This window comes from Carlito syrichta, unplaced genomic scaffold (assembly GCF_000164805.1).
Source record: "Carlito syrichta isolate Samal-C Ts95f unplaced genomic scaffold, Tarsius_syrichta-2.0.1 Scaffold305546, whole genome shotgun sequence".
Classification (NCBI taxonomy): Eukaryota; Metazoa; Chordata; class Mammalia; order Primates; family Tarsiidae; genus Carlito; species Carlito syrichta.
The window spans coordinates 636,496-651,448 of record NW_007249642.1 but is presented as its reverse complement, the minus strand read 5'-3'; the positions used below and the strand labels follow the sequence as shown (position 1 = coordinate 651,448).

General features: G+C 35.6%; 1 protein-coding gene across 12 annotated transcripts in view; it reads right to left on the bottom strand.

Annotated features, from left to right (window-relative positions):
- Window positions 1–14,953, bottom strand: part of FAM135A (family with sequence similarity 135 member A) — a 124,841-nt gene that overhangs the window by 88,945 nt on the left and 20,943 nt on the right. The gene's annotated exons all lie outside the window — the stretch shown is intronic.

The following is a 14,953-nucleotide window of genomic DNA, read 5'->3' as shown; positions in this document are numbered from 1 at the left end:
TGAGGCTTTGCTTCCGGAACCTCTATCCTGTTCCATTGGCCTATGTGACTGTTTTTATACCAATAACAGGCTGTTTTGATTACTGTAATAGACACTTCTCAAAAGAAGATATATGGGCAGCCAACAGACACACGAAAACGTGCTCAACCTCACTCATCATCAGAAATGCAAATCAAAATCACACAGAGATACCACCTAACTCCTATAAGAATGGCCATCATTAACAAAACAAACAACAACAAATGCTGGCGAGGATGTGGAGAAAAAGGAACGCTTCTACACTGCTGGTGGGAATACAAACTTGTACAACCTCTCTGGAAAACAGTCTGGAGATTTCTGAAAGAACTAGAAATTGACCTTCCATATGATCCAGCAATCCCCCTGTTGGGAACATACTTGGAGGAACTCGAATTATTCTAAAAAAAGATACCTGCACATGTATGTTCATTGCAGCTCTATTCACAATAGCAAAAACATGGAACCAACCATGTTGCCCATCGAAGCTGGATTGGATTAAAAAAAAGTGGTACATATACACAATGGAATATTATGCAGCCATAAAGAACAACAAATATATGGACTTCGCAGCAACCTGGATGGATTTGGAGTCAATCATACTCAGTGATTTATCACAGAAACAAAGAACAGAGTTCCATATGTTCTCACTCATAAAATGACCTTGAACAATTATAATGCTATAAGAAAGCGAATGGCAGTAATGGGAAACTGTTGGTGGAGGGGGTGGGACTGGCAGTTGAGGGAAACTGCTAGGGGAGGGAGGAGCATACCTCATTAACAGGGGTACCTGCATGATCAATGTTTGTCTACCTAACCCTAATCTGTACCCCACATCTTTACAATAAAAATTGTTAGAAAAATACTATAAATGATAAAATGAAGATATGTATTTTGTTTAAAGAATTCAGTTTTTAAGGGAGAGCTATTTGTTTCTATATTTTACTTGCTTATTTGTGATTGTGAAAAGGTATATATATTTTTAACCATTTACTAGTCATTGATAATAACTTTAAATTAAGAAAAAATTATGAGGTAGAAACATTATAACATGGCTGTGTTTTTACATCATCACCTTGTAAATCTGCATTATGTAACGTGCCCCTGCACACACCATTACAAAATCAATGCTGTACACCAGGGTAAGTTTACCTATATACTGGAGGGGGTGGGAGTTAAAAAAAAAAAAAAAAAAAAAAAGAAAGATATATATTGGAGAGCTAAGTACTTAATATGTCTTTTCTTTTAATAATTTTCTAGAGAAAATTCAAATTCAAATTATTAAATTTGCAAATGATACAAAGATTAAAAATATATAAATATATTAATTACTATTATTTCTAGGAAGGTGTCATCTTAGAGAGGACATATGATCAGGTCCCAAAGAGTGAGTGAAAGGGCAGTCAAAGAAATGCATAAGTTTTAAAGCAACAATGTGGCCTTAAAGGAACAAGGCGAAACTCCTTAGGGATGGATGTCTCATTGGGATTAAGATGAGGCCTACTTGAAAACAAGAAAACTGAGAATAAAAGTCAAAGTGGAATCAGACGGAGTCTTGGAACCATAGGTGAGTAAAGCCTTCTAGGAAGTCTTCAGCTTCCCATACTGAGATTTGTGATAAAAGATTAAGTGAAATATTGCTATTTTGACATTTATAGGTACATGACATAAAAGCTAATTAAGATTAGACAGTGATAGATGTTTCATTTTAAACTTCTTGAGCATAGGAACCATGTCCTATAAGTTTATACCCAAAATCCTAACATAAATGTTTATACACAGTTAAATACATGTTTGCTAAAATTAGGAGAAATTTAAACAAAACTCTAAAAAATAGAAAACACAATGCTAAAATTCATATGAAACCATAAAAGACCCTGAACAGCTAAAGCAATCTTGGACAAAAAGAACAGAGCTAAAGCCATTGCTTCCTGATTTCAAAATATATTTCCAAGCTACTGTAGTCAAAACAGCATAATCCTGGAATAAAAACAGACACACAGACCAATGGAACAGAAAATAAATCCCAGAATTAAACCCATGCATTTACAGTTGGTTGGTTTTTGACAAAGGTGCCAAAAACTCACAATGGAGAAAGAACAGTTTCTTCAATGAACAGTGCTGGGAAAATTGGATATCCACATGCAGAAGAATGAAATTAGACCCTTCTCTCACACCACATACAAACATCAACTCAAAATGGATTAAAGGCTTAAAGTAATAAGACTACTAAAAGAAAACATTGGGAAAAGTTCCACGATGTTGTTCTGTGCAATAATTTCCTGGATGCGACTCCAAAAGCACAGGCAACAAATGGGATTATGTTAAATTAAAAAGCTTCTGCACAGCAAAGCAAACAATTAACAGAATGAAGAAAGAACCCACAGACTGGGAAAAAATAACTGTAAACCATACATCTGAAAAGGGCTAATATTCAAAATATAAAAGGAACTCAAAAAACTCAATTGCAAGGAAACAAATAATCCGGTTTAAAAAATGGGTCAAGTACCTGAATAGATATTTCTCAAAAGAAGACATATGCATGGCTAACAGATATAAGAAAAAACAATCAATATCTCTATCAGGGAAATGCAAATCAAAACCACAATGAGAATCGCCCACACCAGCCAGAATGGTTATTATCAATAAGACAACAACACAAAGGATAAATGTTGCCGAGGATATGTAAAAAAAAAAAAGGGAATCACTGTACACTGTGAGTGGGAATGTAAATTAGCACAGCTATTATGAAAAACAGTATGCAAGTTCCTCAAAAAATTAAACACAGAACCACCCTAAGACCAAGATCCAGCAATTGCACTACTGAGTATATATTTAAAGGAGTTAAAAATCAGTATGTCAAAGAGATAGCCACACTTCCACTTTCAATGCATCACTGCTTGCAATAGCCAAGAAACGGAAGCAACCCAAGTGCCCATCAAAGAATGGATGGACAATGAATGGAAAGTGTGGTTTACAAAGAACAGAATACTTCAGAACTTTAAAAAGAAATAAATCCTGCCATTTGCAACTACATGGATGAGCCTGGAGGACATTATGCTAAATCAAATAAGCCAGGTTCAGACAAATACTGCATGATGTATCTTACACGTGGAATCTAAAAATGTTGAATTCATGGAAGCAGAGAGTAGAAGGGTAGTCATAAGTGGTGGGCAGGGAGCTGAAGTGGTGGGAGAGGGAGAAGAGATATGTTGGTTAAACAGAACTAAGTTTCAGTTGAACAGAAAGAATAAGTATCAGTGATCTATTGCACAGCATGGTAAGCACAGTTAATAATAATAAAGTAGATCTCAAAATTGCTGAAAGGATAGATTTTAGATGTTCTCACCACAAAAAAATGGTAAGTGGGTGAGGTGATGGATATGTTCATTAGCTTGATTTAATCTTTTCATAATGGATGCATATATCAAAATTTAACATTGTACCCCACAAATACATATAAGTTTTACCAATTAAACGTTTCTTTTAAATGTGAAAAGTAAGCCCCTCCTTTGTTAGAATATGTTAGGTAAAGCCCATTAGATAATCATACCTAAATATTCCACAACAATAATCAACAAATTTAGGCCAGATGCAGTGGCTCACACCTGTAATCCTAGCACTCTGGGAGGCCGAGATGGGAGGATTGCTTGAAGCCAGGAGTTTGAGACTAGCCTGGGCAACATAGCTGGATGCCAGTCTCTATTAAAAAAAAAAATTAAAAACGACACAACTGACAACCTCAGGAGATAAAACTGAGTCAGGAGGACCATTTGAGCCCAGGAGGTATAGGATACAGTGAGGTATGATTGCAACATTGCACTCCAGCCTGGACAAAGCCCTAGCTCTTTAAAAAAAACAAAAACAAAAACAGACTCCCTTAAACGGTTTAATAATGAATATTTTTGCCTCTGTGCACCATACAACCTGCTCGTGACTACTCATTCCTGCTTCTGCGCGAAAGCAACCAGAAACCAAGTAGATGAAAGGACGTACTGGTTTTAACCCAGCGTTTTCCCACTCCTGTTTATGTCTTCCCACAGTTAGCACCAGGGTGCACTGTAACAGTACCTCACTGAATATCAGATGAAAAAAATGCATCTTTAGTTAAAGAATATTGACACTGTGAATCATTGGATTTGCCTCCTAGATTTTTTGGCAATAATTATAATTTTAAGATAGAAATTAGTAGGGGGATAAAAAGAACAAAACAAGTAAAATACTTTTAAGATGGCAATTACAAAGTGTGTCCTATGATAACTGGTTCTGCAGAATGTTATAAGATGCTATGCCAATAAAGTGCTCCAGGTTAAGATTTTTTTTAAAACTCTACAATTAATGTACACCACTAGAATATCACACAGTAATTTAGAGTCCCTTAACACCAATCATTCACCACTTACTGAAGACCTATATGATAGGTACTGGAAATTAAAAACAACAACAACAACAATAAAAGCAAATCCACACATTGTTTTAAATACAGTTGTTTAATATTTATGAAAACTGTTTCTTATTATAATTACTTTTTAACTAAAATTAGTGGTACTTTAAAGGTATACAATTTTTAAAATGAACAAAACTTTGAAATCTGGATAACTATTTTTTTAAAATACCAAGCAAGAAATAAAAAATGTAAAAATCCAAGATCATAACATTTTAAAAATGCAAAAATCCAAGATTATAACATTTCCATTTTAAAAGCTATGGTGAGCTAGGTTATTCAGGATAACCTCTTGTTAAAAAACAATGCCAGATAAAGAATAAAAATATATCTTTAGTGACAAACCTTAATTTTGCTATTTAAAACCTGGCTAACATCCCTAATATATAAAGAGGATCTGAAAGTTGAGAAGAAAAAGACCAATTAACCAATAGAAAAATAGGAAAAAATGGTTATGACTAAGCAGTTCAGACAAAGAAATGTAAATGGCTCTTAAGTATTAAAAAAGTTCAATTTCACTTATAATTTTAAAAGCCACAAGTTAAAACTACAAAAAGAAAGCTACTCTTACCTATTAGATGACAGAAGTCGAACAGTTTGAAAAAATGCAGTCACTCATCACTTAACAACAGGGATATGTTCTGAGAATTGGGTCATTAGATGATTTCCTCGTTGTGTGAACATCAGAGTGAACGTACACAAAACAAGATAGTGTCGCCTACTATACACCTAGGTTAGACAGTACAGCCTGTTGCTAGGGTATATACCTGTGCATGTTACTGTACTGAATACTATAGGCAGTTGCAACACAATGGTATTTGTGTATCGAAATATATGAAAATGTAGAAAATGGGCAGACAGCAAATACACTCACTGCTGTCCTACGCATTGTGCTCTTCACAATATATCTTCCCTTTAATAAATTTACCTGTCTTAATTTTTAAAACAATGTAGAAAACTCAAAGCACTGCACTCTTTTACCAAAGCTAGGACACCACTAAGTAACAGGAATTTTCCCACTTCATCATAAACTGATGGGGCCACAGTCGGTCATGTATATGGTCTGTTGTTGACCAAAACATCACTATGCAGTGTGTGGCTGCACTATGCTGGCAAGGCTCTGGGCAAACCAGAGTTCACCTCTAGTGAGAGAGACTGCAGAATGGTGCAACACTGTACAGAGGGAAATTTGGTAATAAACACAAACACATAAGGATTTACCCTTTGCTTCAGCATCCCACTTTTAAGACTCTATCCCAAAGATATGCTGGCATAGATAATATATGATTCTGGCAGAAGGCTATTCTTTGTAGCATTAATTGCAATAGCAAAAAGCAAGATAAAAACAAAATGTCCATCAACAGAGGACTGACTGAATAAACTAGGGTACAACTACTCAGGGGTGCACTGTGGCGTTGCAGGAAGGAATGTGCAATACCTCTACACACTGCAAAGAAGTGACCACTACAGATTCTTAAAAGCAAGGTACAGAATGTATGCAGCCTATGCAACCTTTGCAGAAGAACGAAGGGTATGACTCTGCATTTATTTGCAAATATTTCAAAAAAAACCAAAACAAAACATAAGGGTATACTATAAACTAATAAAAATAAACCGGTTATCTGTTGGGGGAGGGGGATGAAAACAAGACCTATTTCAATATATTGAATTGTATATAGCTTTGATTTTGAAATCATATAATTTTTTATATAATTATAAAACAAAACTAAAGAAAAAAGCAATCCTTAAACAACCCCAAAACAAATTAACTTAATGTCCATCTAATATGCTTGACTGTAATTCCACAGAGCATTATTTTGAGTGGTTTTTAATACATGGTATTTTGATAGCCTATTCTTCATGGGATATGTCTTGGTTAAAAAAAAAAAAAAGATGACCACAAAGAAATTTTAAACAACATTTATGGTCCGGGTGTTAATGTTACTAGTATTATTTTGAAACTATCTTTTATAGATATATCTGCACACATACATGAATAAGGCAACTAAGATCTAGTAGGAGTCAAGATTTTCACTGTAAGTGAAAAGAGACACAAACATAAAATCAAAAAAGTAAAATCCTTGTAAACTTATATTAGAATTGAAAATATCAGTATAAACTCATAATGTATTTTTCTCATAAAAATTTGCTAGCTCAGCTAACCAAAAGGGTTTAAAAGAAATGACTCCAAATGTGTAGCTTTAATACATATACTTCTAAATATTACCTACTTCTTCTAAATACTATCATTATTTCTAACTACTATTTCCCAGTAAAAGGAACCAGGTCTCCTTGGCTGACTCTAGATCTGTAGCAGGGGATGATCAGGAGTCTGGAACAACTAGCCGGTCAGAGTAGAAAACAAGAACATTATCTAATACTACTTAGATTATCTCGTGGGAAATGCACAGAAACCACCTGAAGGGCCCTCTCTGAACATCAAAAAGAATAGTGACACAATATTTTTACCAAATATGTTGAAGAACTGTGAGTTCATATTGGCACTAAGTAAAAACCGACTACATGTGACAAATGCTATGGTAACAATGAAATACTGTGAAAACTAGAAAAGAAGAAAGAAAGCAGCATGTACGTTGTCCTTTCTGTACAGACTATATTTCAGAGGAGCCAAATAGCCAAAGCTCTTCAGAGAATTCCAGTTAATAAATGCAGAAGGAATAACAGAATTAGAATATCACCATTTTGTAGCCCCTAGGAAAAGAATGCCTCTGGACAGAGATGAATGGACACCATTGATTAAGTGATGAACTGTTAAAGAGTTCACCAGCTTGATGACACCTGAATCAATCTTACTCCCCTCAAAAAGCCAAGTAAACAGTGTGTGTTCTCTTTTCTAATGCTACAGGAAATACACAGCATCATCTGAGAACGCTTCTCAAAAACTCAGTGGGAATTTCGTTAAATCTATAGATTATACCACCAATTTTATATTTTATATAACCTATGAATTTTTGATGAATATTTAAACAAATAAATTGTAAAAGCACATTTATGAGATTGCTAAGGGAACAAGCACACTAACTGAATTATTTGATATCATGGAAATATTTTTAAAAATTTATTTAAGTGCAGCCGGGCTTGGTGGCTCAGCCTGTAATCCTGCGCCTTTGGGAGGCTGAGGTGAATGGATTGCCTGAGCCCGTGGGTTCAAGACCGCCTGGGCAGCGAGATCTCATCTCTACAATAAATAAAAAAATCATCTGGGCGTGGTAGCGCATGCCTGTAATTCCGGCTACTTGGAAGGCTGAGGCGGAAGGATCGCCAGAGTCCAGCAGGTAGAGGCTGTGGTGGCCAGGAGTGGCCACTGCACTCCAGTCTGGGCGACTGAGTGAGACTCCAACTCAAAAAAAAAAAAAAAAAAAAAATTTATTTAAGTGCAATAATGATTTTGCAGATATGTTAGAGACAAAAGTCCTTACCAGTTAGAGCTACAAACTGAAAAAAAAAGTTGGGTGGATAATAGGTGAAATAACCAAGAAAAAACTTTAATAACTGAGGCTAGGGGATACGTGTGTGTGTTTACTATACTTTTGTGTGTTAGAAATTTTTCATTTAAAAAAAAACAACAAAAAATGGTCCTATATTGGTACTGCCTGAAGTACTTGTCAAAGGTAAATCTCCTCCTGAAGAATAAGCTCAAAATATGGGCAGAGGTTAGAACATTAAAAAGAAGGGCAGGGGAAAAAGTGAAGAGGGAACATACAAAGCACAAGATATAAATAACAGCCATACATACAAGTAGATCAGTAATTACACTAAATATAAATGGACTAAATGCTCCAGTTAAAAGATAAAGAGTGCTCTAGAGAATGAAAAAGATAAAGCCCATTTTCTGTTGCTTACAACAGACAAATCTAAAATACAAGAAAAGAGAAAGGTGAAGTAAAAGAATGGGAAGATGCATATATTATAAATATTAACCAAGAGGAAGCTGACATTATATTATTATCAGACAAAACAGAGTTTAAAGCAAAAAGCACTAGAGTATAAACAGGATCATTTCATAATGATAAAAAGTTCAATTCACTAAATACATGTGTCCCCCCCCTTATGGAGAAAGAAGCTCCAAGATCCCATTGGAAGCTTGAAACCTTAGACAGCACTGACCCTGACTGCCATCCATGGAAGCCCAGCTCTGGTGTGGTGTCCTCCACTCACACTTTTGCAGTAAGCATTTATCACACACTGTGACTGTCATGTGCAGTTTGAGGTACAATGAAACCAGTGAAAATTTCTTCTTCCTTCTTCATGATTTCATGGGTAGAAGAGTCGTTCTAATGGTAGATCTTAGCAGCCTCTGCATTTGATTTTTCTTAAGTTGAGAACTTTTCTTTTTCACTTAAGGAAGATACTTCCTGACTTCCCTTTGGCATATCTACAAGGCCAGTATCACTCCTCTTGCGCTTGGGGCCATTATGAAGTCATATAAGGGTGACTTGACACAAGCAAGCCATACCAGGACAGGTGATCTGATCACTCAGTTGGCTCCTAAGTGAGTAATTGACAGGTGGTGTACACAGCCTGGAGAAATTGGACAAGGAATGATTCACGTCTTGGGAAGGATGGAGAAGGAGAGCATGAGATTTTATCCCATTCCTCAGAATGGTGCGCAATTTGAAACTTATTGTTTAGTTCTGAAAATTTATATTTTATATGTTCAGACAGAGATTGATTACAGGTAACTGAAACTGCAGAAAGTGAAACCACTGATGGGGGGAGGATACTATAAGTATTTTAAGTCTGTAGGCTTCTGTTCTCAAAATATGGGATATGTCTATTATAAACAGAACACTATTGGATTTAGGGTCTGAAAGTAGGCGTTTGAACAGGAAAACTTAACACTATTTGAATTTTATGGACACAAGAATTTTGAATGTTTGACTTGTTACTGTGTTCCGTATTTTCTGTTTTTGATACTTCTTAATAAATTAAGACAGACAATAATCAAACAGTAAGTATAGAATTTTCCTTGTCTTAAAAAAGACCTGTTTTTGGAAACAAAATGGGCTCATTGTTTTCTTGGCAAAATTAAAGAATGGATTTTAAAATAATATACTGGGGTAAATAGTTTGTATGTCAAAAATTAAATAATTCTAAAAGTATTCAATTTTAAAATATTTTACCTACAAAGAAATGAATCTGCTCTAAAACTTTTTCTTAAAATTACTTAAGATCCTACAATAATGAAACATCTCCAGAACTTTACAGGGAGAATTTAGTGACTCAAATATTATTTGAATATATATTGTTATTTATAGGTGGAACTCTAAGATCCATACAGACAGTCCCTGGATTAAGTAATACTAGACCCATAAGAAAATTTATCCTTATGCAAATTGTTCCATAAATTACATATTTCAATAATAGAGATGCAGAAGATGTTTCATTAATATGGAAACACAATATTGTATATGTTGTTTATGAATATACAAATTCAAAAATTTCATGTTTCTCTTTCCACTAGGGTTTACACTGCATTTAAGTCATGTCATTTATGTTTTGATTTTCATGTATATTTCTTCTAATTAATTGATAATATTAAATACTGCTAAACTTTTGTTTTCTGAACCAGATTTTTTTTCCCACAGTAAATATGAACTCCTCTACTTATTTACACCTTGAAAACACATATGTCTGAGGCCTGTACTGGCAGATTGTTGAGACAGTCAATTACAACTGGCTCCATCACTGACTTATGATCCATTATCAAAACCCTTTAAAGGATGCAGACACTCTTTCTCATCTAGGTCAAAGAAGGGTGAAAATGAAAACAAAACGAGTTTCCAGTTTTGAAAACAAAAAGAAGAACACATACTAGCAACTATGATTTTCACAACTGTTTTTTTCATATCTCCAAACACCAAATTATAAAAGCTCCTAGAGAAGCCCAACTTACTGACCCCTTGAATCCAAAACCCACGAGCTCCATCTGTACAATGTTGAGCCAGGCTTGATACACACCCATACCATGGCACAGAGTAAAAAATGAGGTAAGGGTCACGGCCATCATAATAATGAGAAATGCTCATGTTTTGATAATTGATGTAAATTGTCATGAGAAAACAAATTGCTGTGTAGAGAAAGTAGCTGATTCTGAAAGCTAAGAAGCCAATTAACTTCTTACACAGTATTCTCAGTTCTTCTATCTTACTGAAGACAGTTAGATGAGTTTAGATAGTTTTGAAGGCCTTATGGGAAACTTGAGGTACTATCTTTTTGGCTCCAATCATTACTACTTAATCAGAAGTCCTCAATTCATGAACTTTGACTATATAACATATACATAACCATATAGACAAGGACTCTTTTTTCCAAGGTTGTAATCAACGTCAATAATACAAAAAGGCAGCTGAAAATTTCTGACTCTTTTAGTGAACAGTTCTTTTTGTATTTATGTATTTATTTATTTTGAAATAATATTGCCCAGGCTGGAGTACAATGGCATACTCATGTTGCCCAAGCGGGAGTACAATGGCATATTCATGGCCACCCCAGCTTTGACTTGCTGGTCTCTGGCGATCCTTCTGCCTCAGCCTTCCAAGTAGCTGGAACTATGGGCATACATTACCATGCCCAGCTAATTTTTGATTTATTGTAGAGATGATTGTAGAGACGAGGTCTCGCCAAGTTGCCCGGGCTGGTCTAGAACCCATAGGCTCAGGCAATCCACTCACCTCAGTCTCCCAAAGTGCTGGGATTACAGGCAGAGCCAAGTCTGGCTGCGAACAGTCCTTTTTAATCAAACTATTAACCTTTCATGAGTTTAACAACCTCAGAACCATAAGCAAAAGGGATTTAAGGGAATTTTGTTAAAAACTGTGCTGCATGCAACCTGGTTTCTAGGATTCTTTTTTTTTTTCAATATTTTTTATTATGATATTGTGGGGTACAGTTAAGAGTTAGGTATACAAATATGCTTCATTCAGGCACCCTTGTTGATAAGAGGTATCTCCCATCTAGGGTTCTATAGGGCTTTTCCCAAAGGATTTAAGCTCCGTGGTTTTGTGATGTTGCTAAAATTTAAGAATATAATCTCTGAATCTGTATCTCCATCTTTTCCATTTCTAAATCATAACATGTTCTTCACTTTTTAATAGTACAATGTATGTTGAAATGTTGGCAGTATATGACTGACAAAAGCAACAGTAACTACAGGCATATAATCAAACTGTGCTATGGTCACCCAGATATGAAGTAGAATAAAAAAGAACAAAGTATGGCCAGGCGTGGTAGCTCACACCTGTAATCCTAGCACTTTGGGAGACCAAGGCAAGAGGATGGCTTAAGTACAAGAGTTTGAGACTAGCCTAGACAACATAGCAAAACCTCGTCTTTATTAAAAAAAAAAAAAAAAAAAATCAAAAAATTTGCTAGGCATGGTGGCATGTGCCTATAGTCCCAGCTACTCAGGAGGCTGAGGTGGAAGGATCTCCTGAACCCAGGAGGTTGAGGCTGCAGAGAGCCATGATCATGCCACTGCATTCCAGCCTAAGCAAAAGAGTGAAACTCCAACTCAAAAAAGAAAAAAAAAATTACTTTCAACTTCTGCTCCCAACAATATTTTTCTGCTTATTCTATTAGTAGTAGTATACTAGATTACTGAGTGTCTCAAACATATCTAGAAACAAATCAAACTGGTAACATTTCACTTGCTTTACTAAAGAATATTAAAACATAACACTTTGTCAAAGTTCCCCTATCTTCTAAATATTTCAAAATACCTAGTCCATTTGCTTCCTTTGAAAAAGAATGAAATCCAACTCTTCTAGAAGCCATTTACTAATATTCTAAAGCTGTGCTACTTAAAATGTGGTACACAGATTGGTGCAACTTTGAAATGTCAGTTACCAACCCACAGCAAAACAAAGGAAATCAACTGTACCACAAAGCACACTATTTATTTCAGCTTTTTTTCTGGTAGCAGAACTTTTTCAATGAAGAAAGAAGTGCATTAATTTTCATTCTGGCAAAAGTGCCTCATCTCTTTCTTGAACTAGCAACAAACCATCTTCGGATGAGCTACTCAGAATAGCACTAACATAAAGAATTCTACAAAAAGATGTTCTAACCATTTTGCACTCGTCTCCAAAGAAACAAAATCTCTCCCCAATTTAAGACCTAACTGAATTTGCCACAACTTCCATTTAATCCCATTCTCTTATCCTGTATGCCAACAAGAACAAGTGTTCAAATAGCAATTTTTATCTATGTATTTAAAAGGCAATATTATTCCCCTTTGGAGCCCTCTTGACAAATGCATTTTGAATAAAGTCATTTGGGAAGTCTACTATTTGGAAAGTCTACCATCTAGATACTTCTAGTATAAAAACCTTAAGATAAACCAGGCTTGGTGGCTCAGCTTGTAATCCCGCGCCTTTGGGAAGCTGAGGTGAGTGGATTGCCTGAGCCTGCGGGTTCGAGACCCGCCTGGGCAGCGAGACCTCATCTCTACAATAAATAAAAAAATCGGCCGGGCGTGGTAGCGCATGCCTGTAATTCTGGCTACTTGGAAGGCTGAGGCGGAAGGATCGCCGGAGCCCAGCAGGTCGAGGCTGCGGTGGCTGGGAGCCGGCCACTGCACTCCAGTCTGGGCGACAGAGTGAGACTCCAACTCAAAAAATAAAAATTTTAAAAAAAGAAAAAAACAAAAAAAAACCTTAAGATAATTTATATTACTCGTTTGTACGACATATCTACTTTGCATTTAATAGTACCATATTTGGGATCAGTGCTTTAGAATTTGATTTTGTTTCTGCAGTTCATAAGTTACTATATTCAAAAAATGACAGGACAATAGAGTAAAGTAAAAATAAAACTAGTTTTTCTTTAGATTATTAGTATCTGAGTTTTTTGTTTACCATTAAGGAAAACCATGTAATTACAGTAAGATTATTATGTAAATAAATTTGTAATCTGTTAATTCCTTTCTGATGGCAAGTAAAGAATTTTAAAAATAAAAATGTTTAAACACTGACTAATCTATTACACCCAACAAGTCTAAGCAAATATCTAATTTTGCAATTCAACTAAAGCTGAGAGTTGTCACGCCCAGGCTAGCCTGCTGGAGGACGAGACTATGTAGGGGAGGGCTGAGGAATCCCAGTCAAGGCCATCTCAGACCACTCAGCCACAGCTGACCATCCGCTGACCACAGATGCTTGAGCAAGCTTAGCTGACATCAGCCAACCCCCAGAAACAACAAATGGTTGCTACTTTAAGTCATTTTTAAAGACAGTTAAGACTTGTTTAAGGGATATTTGATTATTACAAGGATGCTCATATGTCCTGGTTTGCCTGAAGTCATCCTGATTTTTATCAGTCTAGGCATATTAACAGTGCCTCCTTCCACTTTAAAAGTATCTGGATTTGGTCAATAAATTATATGGTCATCCTAACATAATGATGTGTCTAAAAACTTTTGTAACTTAAATTACTTATATAGTTTATAAGCTATGTAAGTTTTTAAACCAGAGGCTTTTTCCTTCTAACTCTATGTAACAGTAGTCTCAAGTCCTCAAAAACAAAAGCAACAACAACAAAAAATGACAATTAGGACCTAATTAAACTAAGGAGCTTCCTCACACCAAAAAAAAAAAAAAAACTATCAATAAAGTAAACAAACAACCTAGAGAATAGGAGAAAATATTTGCAAACTATGATTTGACAAAGGACTAATATCTAGAATCTACAAGAAGCTTAAACAAATCAACAAGAAAAAAACTCCATTAAAAAGTGGGCAAAGGACACAAACAAACACTTCTCAAAAGAAGACATACAACTGCACAACAAACATGAAAAAATACGCAACATCACTAATCACCAGAGAAATGCAAATCAAAACTACAATGAGATACCATTCCACATGAGTCAGAATGGCTTTATTAAAAAGTCAAAAACACACCTGGGTGTGGTGGCTCACACCTGTAATCCCAGCACAGGTGAGAGGACTGCCTGAGCCTAAGGGTTTAAGAACAGCCTGGGCAAGTTGGTGAGAATTCATTTCTACAATAAATTAAAAAAAACAAAAATTAGCCAGGCATGGTGGCACACGCCTGTAGTTCCAGCTACGTGGAAGGCAGAGGCAGAAGGATGATCTGAGCTCAGCCTAGGAAACAGAGTGAGACTCGGACTCAAAAAAAAAAAAAAAAAAATCAAAATCAACAGGGTGAGATAGCAGAAAAAGGAAGAGATAATGCTTATACACTGTTGGTGAGACGGCAAACAGTTTAGCCCCCATGGAAAGCAGTTTGGAGATTTCTCAACGAACTAAAAATAGAATTACCATTTGACCCAGCAACCCCATTACTAAGCATATTTCCAAAGGAGCATAAATCGTTTTACCAAAAAGATACCTACACTCGTATGTTTATCACAGCACTATTTACAACAGTAAAAACAAAGAACTAGACAACCTAGGTGCCCATCAATGGTGGACTGGATAAAGAAAATGTGGTACATATACAACATGGAATA